This window comes from Asterias amurensis, chromosome 1 (assembly GCF_032118995.1).
Source record: "Asterias amurensis chromosome 1, ASM3211899v1".
Classification (NCBI taxonomy): domain Eukaryota; kingdom Metazoa; phylum Echinodermata; class Asteroidea; order Forcipulatida; family Asteriidae; genus Asterias; species Asterias amurensis.
Window position 1 is genome coordinate 1039039 of NC_092648.1, and position 18875 is coordinate 1057913.

General features: G+C 35.9%; 1 long non-coding RNA gene across 1 annotated transcript; it reads right to left on the reverse strand.

Annotated features, from left to right (window-relative positions):
* Positions 1-6308: 6308 nt before the first annotated feature.
* Positions 6309-18368, reverse strand: LOC139939511 (uncharacterized). Its single transcript, XR_011786322.1, has 13 exons — positions 18271-18368; positions 17535-17636; positions 17067-17178; positions 16772-16886; positions 16102-16206; positions 15376-15455; positions 14929-15031; positions 14437-14545; positions 13658-13810; positions 13316-13424; positions 10008-10115; positions 9300-9424; positions 6309-8350 (listed from the first exon to the last, which is right to left on the reverse strand). It is a non-coding gene; the product is annotated as an uncharacterized lncRNA (long non-coding RNA).
* Between the last annotated feature and the right edge of the window lie 507 nt (positions 18369-18875).

Below are 18875 nucleotides of genomic sequence, written 5' to 3' on the forward strand. Positions count from 1 at the left end.
TTTGTCTTATTCATAAATTTAACAATATATAATAAAAGGTAGTGTCTTCTACTAACATTCCACAATTAAATTAGAACTAACATTTATCTATGTCATTACAATAAAATAAAATAGACACTTATTAACATATCCTATGACAACATGTGTATGACAGTTTAAAAATTACATTAACAACGGGGGGAAAGACACAATTATTTCACTAAAATTAAAACAATAAATACAGTTTAATTTAAATTATCACAGGTTTTAACTTTATTTATGATCAGTGGGGGATGCCAGGCTGACATGTAGATTAATATTATGGGTTGGTTTTAATGAAACTGTTTAATTTGGAAATTAACTATATCAAACTATGTGCATTACAAAAAAAAACAATCTAACAAGAGCTTAATGTGTTCATTATTCTTTCAAATTAATGCGCAACATTAAATCAAATTCATTAATTTATGCTATAATATGAAACAAAAGTGTAAGATAAAATGGGGTGTAACGTCGGCAAAACAAATCATTGCTTGTTTTTTATTAACCTGCGCTGCGGATATCGGACATTAATATGCATTTAAAATGCGGTCGGTGCATCTATTAACTTGGGCAAAAAATATCTTATGATAACCTTAGGACAAAAGGGTGAAGGACACAATTATTTAATTAAAGTTAAAACACTAAATAAACTTAGTTATGAACATTAAATGTAATCAGTTGGGGATGCCAGGCCTACATGAAGATTAATATTATGTTTAAATTTGTATAAAAAAGTTTTAGTTTTTATTTAACGGTTTAAGTTGGAAATTAACGTTATAAAAAGGCTGGTTGTTTTAAGACCCAAAATAAGTATGCACTGGTTGAATTGTTGGTGTAGAAACGAGGTTGCTGCTGATAGGTTTGAGCGTGAGTCGTGCGATCGTTACGTTGTTGCACATTTGTTTTCGTCATAAAGGTCTTGTTTGTATAAAAGACTTGCACTGGAACATGTTATCGTATTTTTTTTATAATTCACAGACAAATTATGTTACTAAATTAAATGTAAATCATGAAACTTACTATTAATTTGGGCTTTGTAAAAAACAGTCTTTTTGATAAAACAACATATTTTGGTTGTTTTATACCATTGAATTAAATCATACCACTAACATCTGAACATAAACTAAATAATTTGTATAATTAACAATCTACCGTATTACAAAGTAGTGTTATGAAATGTTAATCAGTAGAGAAAATAACAGTTTATAAAAATGATAATTTATAAGAATGCTATTTGTCTTATTCATAAATTTAACAATATATAATAAAGGGTAGTGTCTTCTACTAACATTCCACAATTAAATTAGAACTAACATTTATCTATGTCATTACAATAAAATAAAATAGACACTTATTAACATATCCTATGACAACATGTGTATGACAGTTTAAAAATTACATTAACAACGGGGGGAAAGACACAATTATTTCACTAAAATTAAAACAATAAATACAGTTTAATTTAAATTATCACAGGTTTTAACTTTATTTATGATCAGTGGGGGATGCCAGGCTGACATGTAGATTAATATTATGGGTTGGTTTTAATGAAACTGTTTAATTTGGAAATTAACTATATCAAACTATGTGCATTACAAAAAAAAAACAATCTAACAAGAGCTTAATGTGTTCATTATTCTTTCAAATTTATGCGCAACATTAAATCAAATTCATTAATTTATGCTATAATATGAAACAAAAGTGTAAGATAAAATGGGGTGTAACGTCGGCAAAACAAATCATTGCTTGTTTTTTATTAACCTGCGCTGCGGATATCGGACATTAATATGCATTTAAAATGCGGTCGGTGCATCTATTAACTTGGGCAAAAAATATCTTATGATAACCTTAGGACAAAAGGGTGAAGGACACAATTATTTAATTAAAGTTAAAACACTAAATAAACTTAGTTATGAACATTAAATGTAATCAGTTGGGGATGCCAGGCCTACTTGAAGATTAATATTATGTTTAAATTTGTATAAAACAGTTTTAGTTTTTATTTAACGGTTTAAGTTGGAAATTAACGTTATAAAAAGGCTGGTTGTTTTAAGACCCAAAATAAGTATGGACTGGTTGAATTGTTGGTGTAGAAACGAGGTTGCTGCTGATAGGTTTGAGCGTGAGTCGTGCGATCGTTACGTTGTCGCACATTTGTTTCGTCATAAAGGTCTTGTTTGTATAAAAGACTTGCACTGGAACATGTTATCGTATTTTTTTTATAATTCACAGACAAATTATGTTACGAAATTAAATGTAAATCATGAAACTTACTATTAATTTGGGCTTTGTAAAAAACAGTCTTTTTGATAAAACAACCATATCCTATGACAACATGTGTATGACAGTTTAAAAATTACATTAACAACGGGGGAAAGACACAATTATTTCACTAAAATTAAAACAATAAATACAGTTTAATTTAAATTATCACAGGTATTAACTTTATTTATGATCAGTGGGGGATGCCAGGCTGACATGTAGATTAATATTATGGGTTAGTTTTAATGAAACGGTTTAATTTGGAAATTAACTATATCAAATTATGTGCATTACAAAAAATAACCAATCTAACAAGAGCTTAATGTGTTCATTATTCTTTCAAATTTATGCGCAACATTAAATCAAATTCAAAAAGTTTATGCTGTAATATGAAATAAGTAATAAACTAATTTTTTTTTAATAAATAGAAAGTGAGACTAAAAGAGTGTCACAAAAGTGTAAGATAAAATCTCGTGTAACGTCGGTAAAATAAAAGATTGCTTAACGTGCGCTGCTGATATCGGACAATAAAATGTGCAATTTATACGCGGTCGGTGTATGTACTAACTCGGGCAAAAAAAAAGCAGCCTCGTTTTTGTAATGGTATCATGTAAAACATAATTTTGATAAGGAAAAGAAGAAATGATGTCAATAAATGCTATGAATATTAAATGGATGTGTTTAAATGACAAAATTTGCCTTGGGGTGTAAGAAAAAGGTTTAAGTAAGCTTTGAACCTATAAAACTATTTTTATTGTGTGATTATATTAAACATTACTTTGAGAAGTGTTTTATTAATGAGGCATGTGTAGGAGGGGTGCTGTTAGCAAGAATGAATAAAATGGCAGCGAGATTGCGGAGCACCCTCCATGCAGTAACCAAGTTAAATCTAAAACTATACCATATTGATGTATGTATAAAATGCTTGCATTGCGAGCGCTGTGTAGTTCTTGTTTGAATTAAATTAACTAGTATATTGTTTAACTCTGATGAAGTAAATTGGGGGGGGGGGGGTTAGCTTGATAAGAGAACACAGTTTTTGAACTGTTATTAGGGGAAATTAAATTTTACTTTAAAGTTATTAAGAAAGACAAGTAACTTATGCAAATTTAAGGATGTATAAAACGCTTGCAGTGCGAGCTCTGTGTAGTTCTTATTATGAATTAAAATAACTAGTAGATTTTTTAACTCTGATGGAGTAAATTAAGGGGGGGGGGGTAACTTGATAATAGAACACAGTTTTTGAACTGTTATTAGGGGAAATTAAATTTTACTTTAAAGTTATTAAGAAAGACAAGTAACTTATGCAAATTTAAGGATGTATAAAACGCTTGCAGTGCGAGCTCTGTGTAGTTCTTATTATGAATTAAAATAACTAGTAGATTTTTTAACTCTGATGGAGTAAATTAAGGGGGGGGGTAACTTGATAATAGAACACAGTTTTTGAACTGTTATTAGGGGAAATTAAATTTTACTTTAAAGTTATTAAGAAAGGCAATTAACTTATGCAAATTTAAGGATGTATAAAACGCTTGCAGTGCGAGCTCTGGGTAGTTCTTATTATGAATTAAATTAACTAGTAGATTTTTTAACTCCGATAGAGTTAATTGAGGGGGGGTGGGGGGGGGGTAACTTGATAAGAGAACACAGTTTTTGAACTGTTATTTGGGGAAATTAAATTTTACTTTAAAGTTATTAAGAAAGACAAGTAACTTATGCAAATTGATTACCGAACTCTGTTAATTATTATATTAGTTATTATATTAATTATTTGTTAGTTTAAATTGTAAAATTACTTGTTAAGATTTGTAGTCTTTGCGTTTACTTGAGAAACAAATTTGTTGTAATTCTTGTTATTTTGTGATCTTTTTAAATGTTAAACAACTTGAAATGGTGTATAGTTTTACTCGTTAAATACATCTAATAATATTTGTATTTTTTATTTTTGTTCTGGAAATAAACCTTTATTTTACGTACACTAACTGACATGTCTTTATTCTATCTTTCTTCTGGTGATTCTTGCTAAGGTCAAAGGTCATAGGGTTCATCTCAATTTTTTTTTTAGTCTGCCCATCCATTCTAAGGTTTAAATATTAGTTCCGAGCAAATTTTTTCAAGAGCCGCCGTAGCGCAGTGGGCTAGCTCACAGCCCCGGGAATCCTGGAGCTGTGAGCAGGGTGGGTTCAAATCCCTCCGGGGACCCTTTTACCATTAAAAAAAGATTTTTTTTATAATTCTGATAAAAATGTGCAGGGCTTGAACCGGGGACCTTCCGCTCTGTAAGCACTCTCTCTCACTGCTGTGCTACTGAGCTGTTATAAAAATCTAACGGTTTTTGGAGTGATGAAGTTAAAAATGGCTGACTTAGAAAATATTTCAGAATTTATTTTCCCTGGCTCAACCCTTGGATTTCTAGCTGATCTGAGAGCTGACCAAGGGCCTACCAAGGGCCTTGGAGCTTGGCTGGAGGAGTAAAATTTCTAAGTGCTGAGGGGCCAAGGAGGTTGCTCAGTGGGCTAGGGTAAGGGTTGCCTCTGCTCTGAGACTCTCGGGCAAGGGGCTGGGAGTTTGCTGGTTAGCCAGTGGGCTCGGTTGATTGGGATGAGGTCTTGGGTGATGGTAGGAGTGATGATGGGCTCGACTGTTTGGGATGAGGGCTTGGGGTGATGGTAGGAGTGATGGGCTTGACTGGGATGAGGTCTTGGGTGATGGTGTAGGGGTAATTGGCTGGACTGTTTGGGATGAGGACTTGGGGTGATGGTAGGAGTGATGGGCTCGACTGTTTAGGATGAGGAGTTGGGGTGATGGTGTAAGAGTAATTGGCTGGACTTTGGGATGAGAAGTTGGGGTGATGGGCTTGACTGTTTGGGATGAGGACTTGGGGTGACGGTAGGAGAGCGGGATGGGCTGGTTTGGATGAGGGCTTGGTTTATGGTGTAGGGGTAATTGACTGGACTGTTTGGGATGAGGAGTTGAGGTGATGGTGGGAGAGTGGGATGGACTGTTTGGGATGAGGGCTTGGGTGATGGTAGGAGTGTTGGGCTGAGACGGGCATGATAAAGCTTGGGAGGACTAGGGGGCACGTTGGGATGAGATGTTTTTTTTTCTATTAACGTGATTATTCTTAGATGTAATTTAACGGTAGGGGTTTTTCGTATTAAAGGTGTGGTATGGTACTTTTTAGTCAAAGTATTAAATGGGGTGGAACATTTTCTATTAAAGAGGTTATTCTTAGATGTAATTTAACGGTAGGAGTTTTTCGTATTAAAGGTGTGCTGTAGTACTTTTTATTTAAATTATTTAATGGGGATGGAACTTTTGTTGTTAAAGTGGTTATTCTTAGATGTAATTTAATGGTAGGGGTTTTTCGTATTAAAGGTGTGGTACCCACTTTTTATTTAAAGTTTTTAATGGGGGTGGAACTTTTGCTATTAAAGTTGTTATTCTTATATGTAATTTAACGGTAGGTTTTTTTGGTATTAAAGGTGTGGTATGGTACTTTTTAATCAAAGTATTATATGGGGGTGGAACTTTTTCTATTAAAGAGGTTATTCTTAGATGCAATTTAACAGTAGGGGTTTTTCGTATTAAAGGTGTGGTATGGTACTTTTAAGTCAAAGTATTTAATGGGATGGAACTTTTTCTATTAAAGTGGTTATTCAACGGTAGGTTTTTTTCGTATTAAAGGTGTGGTACTTTTTTTCAAAGTATTTATTGGGGTGGAAATGAGGAGTATTTGGGCTGTACTGTTGGGATGAGAGCTTGGGGTGATGGTAGGAGTAATGGGATAGGCAAGTAACATTATGTTTCGGAGGGTTTTCAGTCAATTATAAACAAATCTATATTTATGGTTTACTTATTTGTATTGAAGGTATGACTCAATGGTTTAGGATAGGGACAGGGTTCTATGCCTTACTTTTAATACTTATAATCCACAACACATTATATATAAAACAATAGCACATTAAAGTAAGGGAATGAGAGAGATTTCTTGCTTCATTTATAGAATCATTTTATTTGCCAACTCAAACTTCAAATAATATATTATAATGTAAACAAAGTAGTATTAACATTATCAGCATAAGACAACAGTTGTAAGCATTATTTGGACACTTCTTGTGAAAGACTAAATGTTGTCATTTGTCAATACATATTTCAAAATTCTACTCTGGGCCAAATTTCATAGAGCTGCTTTTAGCTGAAAATATTGCTTAGCAGTTTTCTGCTGAGCAGAAATGAGCAGGATACCATACCAGTCACAAATTGTTCACATAGCATAGTAGTTAGGCTGGTAACCATATTTTGATAAGCACAATTGTGTTGTGCTTAGCTAATTTTTGTGCTTTTAGCAGCTCTATGAAAGCTCTTACGAGGAGTGTTTTCTTGCACATCTTGAAACCTATCTGCATTTATCAAGAAAATACCAAAACACTTATCGACTCAGAGATTAGGGGTTTTTTCAGCCAGTCACAACTAAAAAAAACTTGTGAAGGACATTGTTTTTTAAATATCTAGCTTTTCATTAATATAAAACAATAATTTGCTTTAAAGATCTTTGTCCACTATGCATATAATTACTCTTAAAGGCACTGTACACCTTGCGTAATATTTGAGTGAGATATTACCTCTTTCTCAAAAACTATGTTACTTCAGAGAGAGAGCCATTTGATTTCTCAAAATGTTGTATCAACAGCTCTCCCATGCTCGTTACCAAGTAAGTTTTTATGCTAACAATTATGCTGAGTAATTACCATAGATTTCCAGTGTCTTCAAGTCAGCAACATTAAATGCAAAGAATATGGCTACTTATAATTATTGAGATAATATTTTTACTTTAAAATTTTATGAAGGTTTAAGTTTGTGGAGTAAAATAAGTGTACCTTGCAAGAATCTGATTTTAAGATAAGGTTTTTCCTCCTAAAAACAAAAGACCAAAGTACTATAGCTTTCTGAAAATCTTAAAGCCTCTCTTTCGAGAAGTATGCCACCCAAGAAACAGTATTCTTGTATCCACTTTCGTGAGTTCAAAATAAACACATTGTGTGGTTGCTTGCAAATGGTGCACTTACTTTTTACAAGAACATTTACTTGAATGTTAGATTACATCTGCTTCCGACATTAATAATTAACATGTCTACAATTTTACAAATGAAATCAACAAGCTTATTTCTAATTTATGATTCCTTCATTTCAAAGAAAGCCTTGAAGACCTAAATGTTTCAACAGTATTTTTTTTTTTCCTTGCAAACTCTGGGGCTTTCATGATTGTAATGAAAGATATTGGCTACACGTAGGATATCAGCTTTTTCACGCTGTTAAATGGAAACCTATTTTTGTGCTTAACTATGTAACTCATTGCAATCTTGCTTCTGCATCTCTTCTGCGCCAGGAGCGTCTTTAAGACAGACATGGCGCATTATAAATTGCCACTATTATTATTAAATGAACTAGCCCTAACTAGGGGCGTTTATTTGCCCCTGTTATCAAAATATGGTGATCCATTAATGATGACTACACTTATACAACATTTAAATCTTCAAATCAATTTTGCCAATGTGTACCTTAAACAAATTGGATCTGATTTGCCTGAACTAAATTTGTGCAAATTTGTTTTAGGTCAGGCATGGTGTTCAGCACATTCCAGATCTTTTACTTATCATCATACGATGCGAAATAATTTCATTCTTAGTTTATGATTTAACTTTAAGAAAGAATATTAATGGTTCATATTTAAAAGGTTTTTAATGATTTAAAATTGTATTTCTGTACAGTTAAAGGGGTTTTGTTAATTTAAAACATGTTTCCTATCTTTTAAATCTGTAATCAATCTGGAGGGACAGACCTCTCATTTCGGGTTAGGCTGATGCCTGCATTCATCCCCAAAAATGTTGTGGCATGTGATGAGATATTCTGTTGGTATGAGTGCTGCAAAAACAGACCACCCTTTGATGTTAGTGTAAAACAACCACAGGTATTTTACCTTCCTCTTGCGTAACCCTCACACATCTTAGCTGGTGATGTGTAGACAGTGGGCTGACTATACGCAGTTGCAGGTCTAGGAAATCATCTACAGATAGATTAACACAAACAAATGCTATGTTAAGGTACAGTTAAATTGTGACATTCAAAAATGTAAGCTTAGTTTTTTCAAGTATTCACAGAAAAGTTTAAAGATGTTCGAGGTCAAACAACGGGATGTAAATGTTTGAGACAAGGTAATTCTTTATGTTGAGGTCAGTGTACATTTGTAGGAATTCCTCCAAATGAAAAATAAATAAAACAATTCCCTGAATCCCCCCCCCCCCCAAAAAAAAGAAGAGAACAAAACAAGACTAGAATGGTGTTTTGATAAGTGCAAATACCATGCATAAGTGCACCAAGTGCAAATACCAGTAACTTTCTTAGGGATCCCAAGACCAATTCTACAGATCAAGTTTGGAGATGACAAGTTCTTCTAGAGTTATTGCTTGGGCAACATTTATGTTGATTAAGCCATAATGACTTTGCCATTTGACCTAGGGGATCCAAAAACAATAGGTTTCCGGGGATCCTAAAAAAAAAACCAAGCTACAAAATTTGGAGTTGATATGCCAAGTCCTTCTTTGCTCAGACAACATTTCTTTTGACTTAGGGGGACCAAAAACAATAGGCTTCTGGGGGATCCCAAGACCAATCAAAATATCAAATTTGGAGCTGATAATCACTCAGACAACATTTAATTTGTTTTAGCCACAATGATCATGACATTTTATCTATGGGTTCCAAAAACAATAGGCTTCTTGGGATCCCAAGACCAATTCACAGATCAATATAGGAGACAGTATGCCATGTCTTGTTTTTGTTTTAGCCACAATGACCATGACATTTCCCCACAAACCATTTTCTTCACATCTTTTACTTATTAGAGTCTTGGGACTCCACTGCCAATAGGTTAAACTACCAAAGGGTTTGATGATATATTGCAATGATAGATTCATAAATTAACAGCTGTTTTCATGTTCAGGAGTTTCCCATACCTTTTATAAAGGAGAGAGCAGTTCCTGGTCCAGGATCATTGTACGCTGTTAGGAAGCTCATCAACTTCAGATCTCAGACATCTTTATGGTTGATGAGTAAATTTTGGGGGAGATGACAACCCTTTCTGTATCATGCAAACAAAGAACACAATGTTTGAGATAGCTTTACAACAATTAAGGAGTGATGGAACACATGTGGTTATTCTTTAGTGTAAAACAAAGTTTTGTAATAATCAATCAAGATAAAATCAACTAATATATAAACTTTTCTTTACCAGTTATCGTGGGATAACATTTTAACAGGGCAAATATTTTGTACTTGAAATCCTGCTCTAAGCCTCCCCCTTACTAGAGACTCTTGTGCAATCCCCACTTCTAGACCTCTGAGTGACAGATGGGGGTTATGGGAGCTTTATAGGCTGCTATCAATGTTTTCTTGGTATTTGGCTAAGGAGATAAGGTTAAAGGCTTAGATCTGGCAAATTCACAGATCACAAATACAATATTTCCTCAAAAGAAAAAAGAAATTCCAGTTCATTTTGCAAGAGAGTTTGTCCTCCTTTAGGTCAAAATTAAGAAGAAAAAGAAAAACAGAGCATAAATAATAAATAAATAGTTTCACAAATTAATCCTGCAGGTGCGCACAGGAATATTTAAGAGTTCCCAGCAATAAGTGAATAACTCTGCAATAAATCAAAATAAATTTACCTCTGGTTGGAGAAAACATCATTGAATTCTGAGCTGGGCTGCATTCCAATCTTGCATCTACTTCTGGAGAGGTAGACTTCATCTGAAAATGGTGTGTCTGCAGCTAGGCTAAACGGGAACAAAATAAAAGGGACATCTATTGATTAGGTCTATAAGAGACTATTTATGTGAGGTATCAAAGCACTCGCTAGTCAAGCACAGCATGGTGGCACAACTTGCTGCCAAACCATACCAGCTAGGCTAAAAGGGAACAAAATAAAAGGGACACCTATCGATTAGGTCTATAAGAGACTATTTATGTGAGGTATCAAAGCACTCGCTAGTCAAGCACAGCATGGTGGCACAACTTGCTGCCAAACCATACCAGCTAGGCTAAATGGGAACAAAATAAAAGGGACATCTATCGATTAGGTCAATAAGAGACTATTTATTTGAGAGACCAAAGCACTCGCTAGTGAAACAAAATAAAAGGGACACCTATCGATTAGGTCTATAAGAGACTATTTATGTGAGGTATCAAAGCACTCGCTAGTCAGGCACAGCATGGTGGCACAACTTGCTGCCAAACCATACCAGCTAGGCTAAATGGGAATAAAATAAAAGGGACCCCTAGCGATTAGGTCTATAAGAGACTATTTATGTGAGGTATCAAAGCACTCGCTAGTGAAACACAGCATGGTGGCACAACTTGCTGCCAAACCATACCAGCTAGGCTAAATGGGAATTAAATAAAAGGGACCCCTAGCGATTAGGTCTATAAGAGACTATTTATGTGAGGTATCAAAGCACTCGCTAGTGAAACACAGCATGGTGGCACAACTTGCTGCCAAACAATACCAGCTAGACTAAATGGGAACAAAATAAAAAGAACACCTATCGATTAGGTCTATAAGAGACTATTTATGTGAGGTATCAAAGCACTCGCTAGTCAAGCACAGCATAGTGGCACAACTTGCTGCCAAACCATACCAGCTAGGCTAAATGGGAACAAAATAAAAGGGACACCTATCAATTAGGTCTATAAGAGACTATTTATGTGAGGTATCAAAGCACTCGCTAGTTAAGCACAGCATGGTGGCACAACTTGCTGCCAAACCATACCAGCTAGGCTAAATGGGAACAAAATAAAAGGGACACCTATCGATTAGGTCTATAAGAGACTATTTATGTGAGGTATCAAAGCACTCGCTAGTCAGGCACAGCATGGTGGCACAACTTGCTGCCAAACCATACCAGCTAGGCTAAATGGGAACAAAATAAAAGGGACACCTATCAATTAGGTCTATAAGAGACTATTTATGTGAGGTATCAAAGCACTCGCTAGTTAAGCACAGCATGGTGGCACAACTTGCTGCCAAACCATACCAGCTAGGCTAAATGGGAACAAAATAAAAGGGACACCTATCAATTAGGTCTATAAGAGACTATTTATGTGAGGTATCAAAGCACTCGCTAGTTAAGCACAGCATGGTGGCACAACTTGCTGCCAAAACATACCAGCTAGGCTAAATGGGAACAAAATAAAAGGGACACCTATCGATTAGGTCTATAAGAGACTATTTATGTGAGGTATCAAAGCACTCGCTAGTCAGGCACAGCATGGTGGCACAACTTGCTGCCAAACCATACCAGCTAGGCTAAATGGGAACAAAATAAAAGGGACACCTATCAATTAGGTCTATAAGAGACTATTTATGTGAGGTATCAAAGCACTCGCTAGTTAAGCACAGCATGGTGGCACAACTTGCTGCCAAACCATACCAGCTAGGCTAAATGGGAACAAAATAAAGGGACACCTATCGATTAGGTCTATAAGAGACTATTTATGTGAGGTATCAAAGCACTCGCTAGTCAAGCACAGCATAGTGGCACAACTTGCTACCAAACCATACCAGCTAAGCTAAATGGGAACAAAATACAAAGGGACACCTATCGATTAGGTCTATAAGAGACTATTTATGTGAGGTATCAAAGCACTCGCTAGTTAAGCACAGCATAGTGGCACAACTTGCTGCCAAACCATACCAGCTAAGCTAAATGGGAACAAAATAAAAGGGGCACCAATCGATTAGGTCTATATAAGACTATTTATTTGAGAGACCAAAGCACTCGCTAGTGAAACAAAATAAAAGGGACCCCTAGCGATTAGGTCTATAAGAGACTATTTATGTGAGGTATCAAAGCACTCGCTAGTGAAACACAGCATGGTGACACAACTTGCTGTTAAACCATACCAGCTAGGCTAAATGGGAATTAAATAAAAGGGACACCTATCGTTTAGGTCTATAAGAGACAATTTATGTGAGGTATCAAAGCACTCACTTCTCAAGCACAGCATGGTGGCACAACTTGCTGCCAAACCATACCAGCTAGGCTAAATGGGAATTAAATAAAAGGGACCCCTAGCGATTAGGTCTATAAGAGACTATTTATGTGAGGTATCAAAGCACTCGCTAGTGAAACACAGCATGGTGGCACAACTTGCTGCCAAACAATACCAGCTAGACTAAATGGGAACAAAATAAAAAGAACACCTATCGATTAGGTCTATAAGAGACTATTTATGTGAGGTATCAAAGCACTCGCTAGTGAAACACAGCATGGTGGCACAACTTGCTACCAAACCATACCAGCTAGGCTAAATGGGAACAAAATAAAAGGGACACCTATCGATTAGGTCTATAAGAGACTATTTATGTGAGGTATCAAAGCACTCGCTAGTCAAGCACAGCATGGTGGCACAACTTGCTGCCAAACCATACCAGCTAGGCTGAATGGGAACAAAATAAAAGGGACACCTATCGATTAGGTCTATAAGAGACTATTTATGTGAGGTATCAAAGCACTCGCTAGTCAAGCACAGCATGGTGGCACAACTTGCTGCCAAACCATACCAGCTAGGCTAAATGGGAACAAAATAAAACAGACACCTATCGATTAGGTCTATAAGAGACTATTTATGTGAGGTATCAAAGCACTCGCTAGTCAAGCACAGCATAGTGGCAACACTTGCTGCCGAATCATACCAGAAACACAGGAACAAGCCCCTCACTTTCACTGAGAGTGTTCTGGGTTCTTTAATATAATTACAAACAAACAAGACCTACAGCTGTATGCACCTTCCAGAGGATGAAGCAAAAGTGCCTTGCTCATCAAAAGGAAATGCCACAATCAGGATTCGAACCCAAAGGCAGGTGGTTGAAAATAAAAATACCTAAGTGTTTCCATATTTTTCTCAAAGCCTATTATTATCAAACTATCAAAAATCTCTTGATGTATTTCCAATTGATGCCCTTTCATAAATTTACCTGTTGATGGAGAAGACGTCGTTGATTCTTAAAGCTGGGCTATATTCCCATCACACATCTACTTCTGGAGTGGTAGACTTCATCTGACAATGGTGTGTCTACAGCTAGCCTATAAGGGAATAAAATAAAAACAGTTTATAGTAATTTCGTGTTTTTTAAAACATGGGATATGGATTTTCATGGTGGTGTTGTCATGCCCATTGGGTCACCCCCAAGTGACCCACTCCACAAGCAGGGCACTGAGGGCTGACCCGAGCTATTTGAACCTACCAGGGCAGACCGGGGTCGACACAGGGAAGCTAAGTGAACGCAATCATTATTTATTTATTTGAGTGTACCTACCTGTACATGGATTTGTTGGCAGAACTCTGTATGTGATGGTTGACTTGATTGAGGACACAGTCTAAACTCCACCAATGGTGAGCTGCCATCAGGTTGATGTCTCAGACATGTAATGGTTCGGACTTTGATGCCAACACCACAAGTTACTGAACACTGGAACCAAACAAGATGAGAAAATCACGTCAAGTTATGAAGTTGATTTATAATTTAATAATGCATCAGTAGAGCCCACTGCATCATTTTAAAACATAAAATCACAACCGAACAATTTGCACAAATTTTATAAAAATGCTGAACTAACCCCTAAGGATTTTTTGTAAGTTTCAATATTTCCTTAATAAAGCTTAGATCTAGGTTCAAATTGCATAATAAGGCATCAGTAGAGCCTACTGCATCATTTGAGAGCATTAAATAAAAACTCAAATTTCGGCAAAAATCTGAAAATGCATGGACTTACCCCTTGATGTTTTTCAATTTTGGGTTTTTTTTCAACTTTAAATGTTTCACGTAAAAAAATCTTTACCTGGGTTCAAGTTGCATAAGTTTGGGTTCTTGTTCATGTTTACAAACAAACAAGACCTACAGCTGTATGAAACTTCCAGAGGATGAAGCAAAAGTGCCTTGCTCATCAAAAGGAAAAGTCACAACCAGGATTTGAAGCCAGTGGGAAGTGGTTAAAATAACATTACGTATATGTTTCCATATTTTTATCAAAACCTAGTTTATTAAGCTGTCTTAAACCTCTTTACGCATCTCAAATTAAAGGTTTATAAATTCACCTGTTGATGGAGAAGACATCATTGAATCTTAAAGCTGAGCTGAATTCCCATCATGCATAAGATTTCTTGAGAGGTAGACATCATCTGACCATTGGCTTCTATAGCTAGCCTAAATGCAAACAAATTTAATTAATATTCTGTGAAAAGGGGTGTACTGTTGTTTTTCTTTCAATGCAGCAAATAAAACTTTGACCAAAAGAGGGCGCCAGACAGTTAATCTCAAAACACTTGTTTTACATTTTGTGGTATCAAACACTACCTATTTATAAGAGATGGCCTTTCTTTTTTCCCTGGCCTGTCCACCGGGGTGTACTAAAACATGTTTTCTATAAACTTTTACAGTTTCATGTGAAGTTTGTATGGGAGGAAGTTTGAGTATAATCCCCAGTTCTAGACCTTTGTGTCACAAACGATGACTTCTAAAAAATTAAAAGGTCGGCACCATTGTATCAGCATGGGAGGTAAGGCTCTCTCGGTGCATCTGAAACTTACCTGTTCATGGAGACGACATCATCTGATCCTAAGATGGGCTGCATTCTAATCTTGCATCTACTTCTGGAGAGGTAGACTTCATCTGCCAGTGTCTGCAGCAACACTAAATGGGAACAAAATATTAAAACAGTGTTTTATGAAAGGAACACCTACCAATTGGGTCTATAAAAAAACTCTATTTATGCGAGCTTTCAACTCGCTAGTGAAACACAGCATGGTGGCACAACTTGCTGCCAAACTTGCTGGGCTCTTTAACATGTTTACAAACAAACAAGACCTACAGCTGTATGCACCTTCCAAAGGATGAAGCAAAAGTGCCTTGCTCATCAAAATGACATGCCACAACCGGAATTTGAACCCAGTGGTTCAAAATAACATTACATTCATGTTTACATATTTTTCTTCGAATCTCTTGATGCATCTCAAATTAAAAGTTTATAAGTTTACCTGTTGATGGAGAAGACATCTCTGAATCCTAAGCTAGGCTGCATTCCCATCATGCATCTACTTCTGGAGGCAGACGTTATCTGACATGGGAATAAATGGGAATAAAAGATAACAAATATTCTGTAAAAAGGAATATTTACTAGTGAGGTAATTAAGGCACTAGCAACAAAGAGTAAAAGAAAAGGTGGATATTTGTTAAGAAGAAACTTGTCCTTGTCTTTAGGGAAGAACAAAAAGCTTTTGCTTCTTCTTTTTCCTACATGTTAATGTCAAACTATTTTCTACTTATTGCTCATTAACTGGATAAGTTTTCCTTATAAGCACAAGTTATTATATGTTTTCTGAACAAAGTTATCACAATGTATTGATTGATGTTGACATGAAACAAATGTATCTGAAATGAAATGAACGAATGATTATGTGAAACATCTTGATTGGTGCAGTGGTGCAACTTGCAGCCAAACCCTACCAGAAACACAGGCCCTTCTTTTTCATGATGACTGTTCTGGGTTCTTTTACATGCATTATTTAACAAATGTGACCAACAGTATCAATGCCCCTTCTAGAGGATGAAGCTAAAGTGCATTGCTCACAAGGGGACCTGGTAACAACTTGTTCAAGAAAACAATACAATATTTGAATATTTTTCTAAAAGCCTAGTATCATCAAACTGTCCAAAATGTCTTGGTGGGTCTCAAATTAATGTTTTATCCCCCATAAATTTACCTTCTGTTGGAGACTTCAATGAATCCTAAGCTGGGCTGTATTCCCATCATGCATCTCCTTCTGAAGAGGAAGACTTCATCTGACAATGGTGTGTTTGTAGCTAGGCTGGATGGGAAAATAATGAAAAGAGTATAAATGGGAATACAATAAAAACAGTGTTTTGTGAAAGGTCTATTTATAAGGAATGTTTAGGTGAGATTCTAAAGCACTCACATAGGGAAGCACAGCTTGGGTCAAGTTCAAGCAAGGGTCTAAAGTCAACCGTTGGTTGATTTTCCTTGGTGCACACGATCAACTGCATGCATAGGTTACCATAGAACATTGACTAGAGGTTGACCAATGGTCGCTGCTCAAACTTGCCCTTGGTGGCTTTCACTTGCTGCCAAAGTACAAAGAAATACAGAAGCAAATCCCTCACTTCCACTGTGAGTGTTCTGGATTGTTTTACATGTGTTACAAACAAACAACACCTACAGCTGTATGCACCTTCCAGAGGAAGATCCTTGTTCATGAAATGAACAAAAGTGCAACAACCAGGATTTGAACCCAGTGGTAAGTGGTTGAAAATAACATTACGTACATGTTTACATATTTTGTTCAAAGCGCAATATCATCAAGTTGTCTATGGTCACTTGATGCATGTCAAATTAAAGGTTCATAAATTTAATACCTGTTGATGGAGAAGACGTCAATCAATGAATCTTGAAGCTGGGCTGTATTTTTAATCATGCATCTGCTTCTGGAGACGAAGACTTCATCTGACAATGGCATTTCTGCAGCTAGGCCTAATGCAAAACAAAAACAATATTTTGTGATAAAGGGGGGGGGGGGTGTTTCGGTTTGCATTTATTTTACCAACAATGTCATATTGGGTTGTCTTGACCTTACGAGGGCGCTTCACAGGTAATCTCAAAACACTTGCTTTCACTTATGATGCATCTTAAAATACTTAAATATTAATTTACCTCCTGTGGAGCAGTCATCATTTTATCTTGAAGCTGGGCTGTACTCCCATCATACATCTTCTTTTGGAGAGATAAACTTCATTTGACAATGGCAATGGCATCTGCAGCTAGCCTAAGTAAACAAAACAAAACAATTTTCTGTGAAAGGGAATATACCAGAGGTCAACCATCAATGAGCAAAAGAAACGGTAAAAAAGAAACTATTATGCATTGCAATCCATCAAAGCACCCACTCGGCAAGCCCTTTCTCTTTTATGATGAGTGTTCTGGATTCTTTTGTCAGGTCCCTTTCATCAGAGGATGAAGCAAAAGTGCTTTGCTCACAAGGAAGCAGGATTCAGACCCTGTAACAAGTTATTCAAGAAAACTTTGGCAAACTTTTCTAAAAGCCTGTATCATCAAACTGTAAAAAATCTCATGATGAGTCTTAGAAGTTAGACTTAAGATGGTTGATAATGATAAACATACCTGTTGATGGAGATGACATCGTTGAATCTGGACTTCATATGGATCAGGCATCTACGTGTACTTTTGAAGAGGCGCATTTGATAATGGCGTGTATGTGGTAGCCTTATACAAACAAAATGAAAACAATATTTTGTGATAAAAGGGGTGTGTTTCACTTTGCCTTTTATTATAAAAGCCGCAAAAATTTCATATTGCCTTGACTTTTACGCCTACTACAGATAGTATACAAGCGAGGGCGCTACACAGGTAATCGCAAAACACTTAGAAAAGGTTTCCAAAAAGTTTATGGTGAAAATTTATACGAATTTGCTAGAGATGGCACCGCCTGTCTGCTGGGGCGTATCAGTAAGAAAGAGATTCAGTGATGGTTCCAATCTTTTTAATAAGATAAATCTCTGCGTACAAAACAATGAAGAATGTAAAACAAATCATGTAAGAATATGAACAAACATTAATATAATAATAATTTCTATTTGCATTGTAAAGAAGCTTTATACACACCACACAGGACGTCAGAGCAGTGCCAACGAGAATGGTGTCTCCTACTACTACCAACCAAGTGCCGGGGTTCGGACACACTTCCCCGGCAGCGTACTCCCCGCCACCCGCTCAACTCAAGTTCGGAGTTTTGGAATTTGACAAAAGGGGCTCAGAGGTCCTCACGTATCTTCAAATTCTTGGTGTTTAAATCTTATAAAATCAAATCAACATTATCACAATCAAGTTAGTAACTCACCATTACGTTTTGAGGAAGTTTTGCCTTTAGAACTCGGAAAAAAACTTGAATTTGTTGGAGAATAGGCACGAGAGACTTCCGCGTTGACGCAGTCAATTTGTCTTTTAAAAATGGCGGCACAAGATGTCATGTGTTGTTACGCAATGGGCGGAGCTTTCAAAAATAAATTTGCATAAACAAAAACTAATGCGTTCTTGTAGGGAAACTTATTATTAATTGTTCATGGATTGTTTCATTTCTAATCTCAAATTATTTTCATCCCAATAAAACATTTATTAAAAGAACACTTACAACAATAAATAAATAAATAAATAAATAAATAAATAAAGATATAGCACAACTAACCTGAAAACTGCCCATAAAAAGAACCACGTGATCAAAGCCCCGAGTATTCTCAAACTAATTTGCATACCAATGTATTTGACAGTTTTTCTTTCACCAACCAGCAGCTTTAGGGCACTACAGGTTTTTTCTTAAATAAAGTAATAACCTTTATTTTAAAGATAAAGTTTCAAGTTTTATAGAAAGGGTTTTATGAGGAAAAATTGTTGAAAAATTAATTGAATTATTCAGAAACTTGATACTTATTTCTTCAAAATGAAATG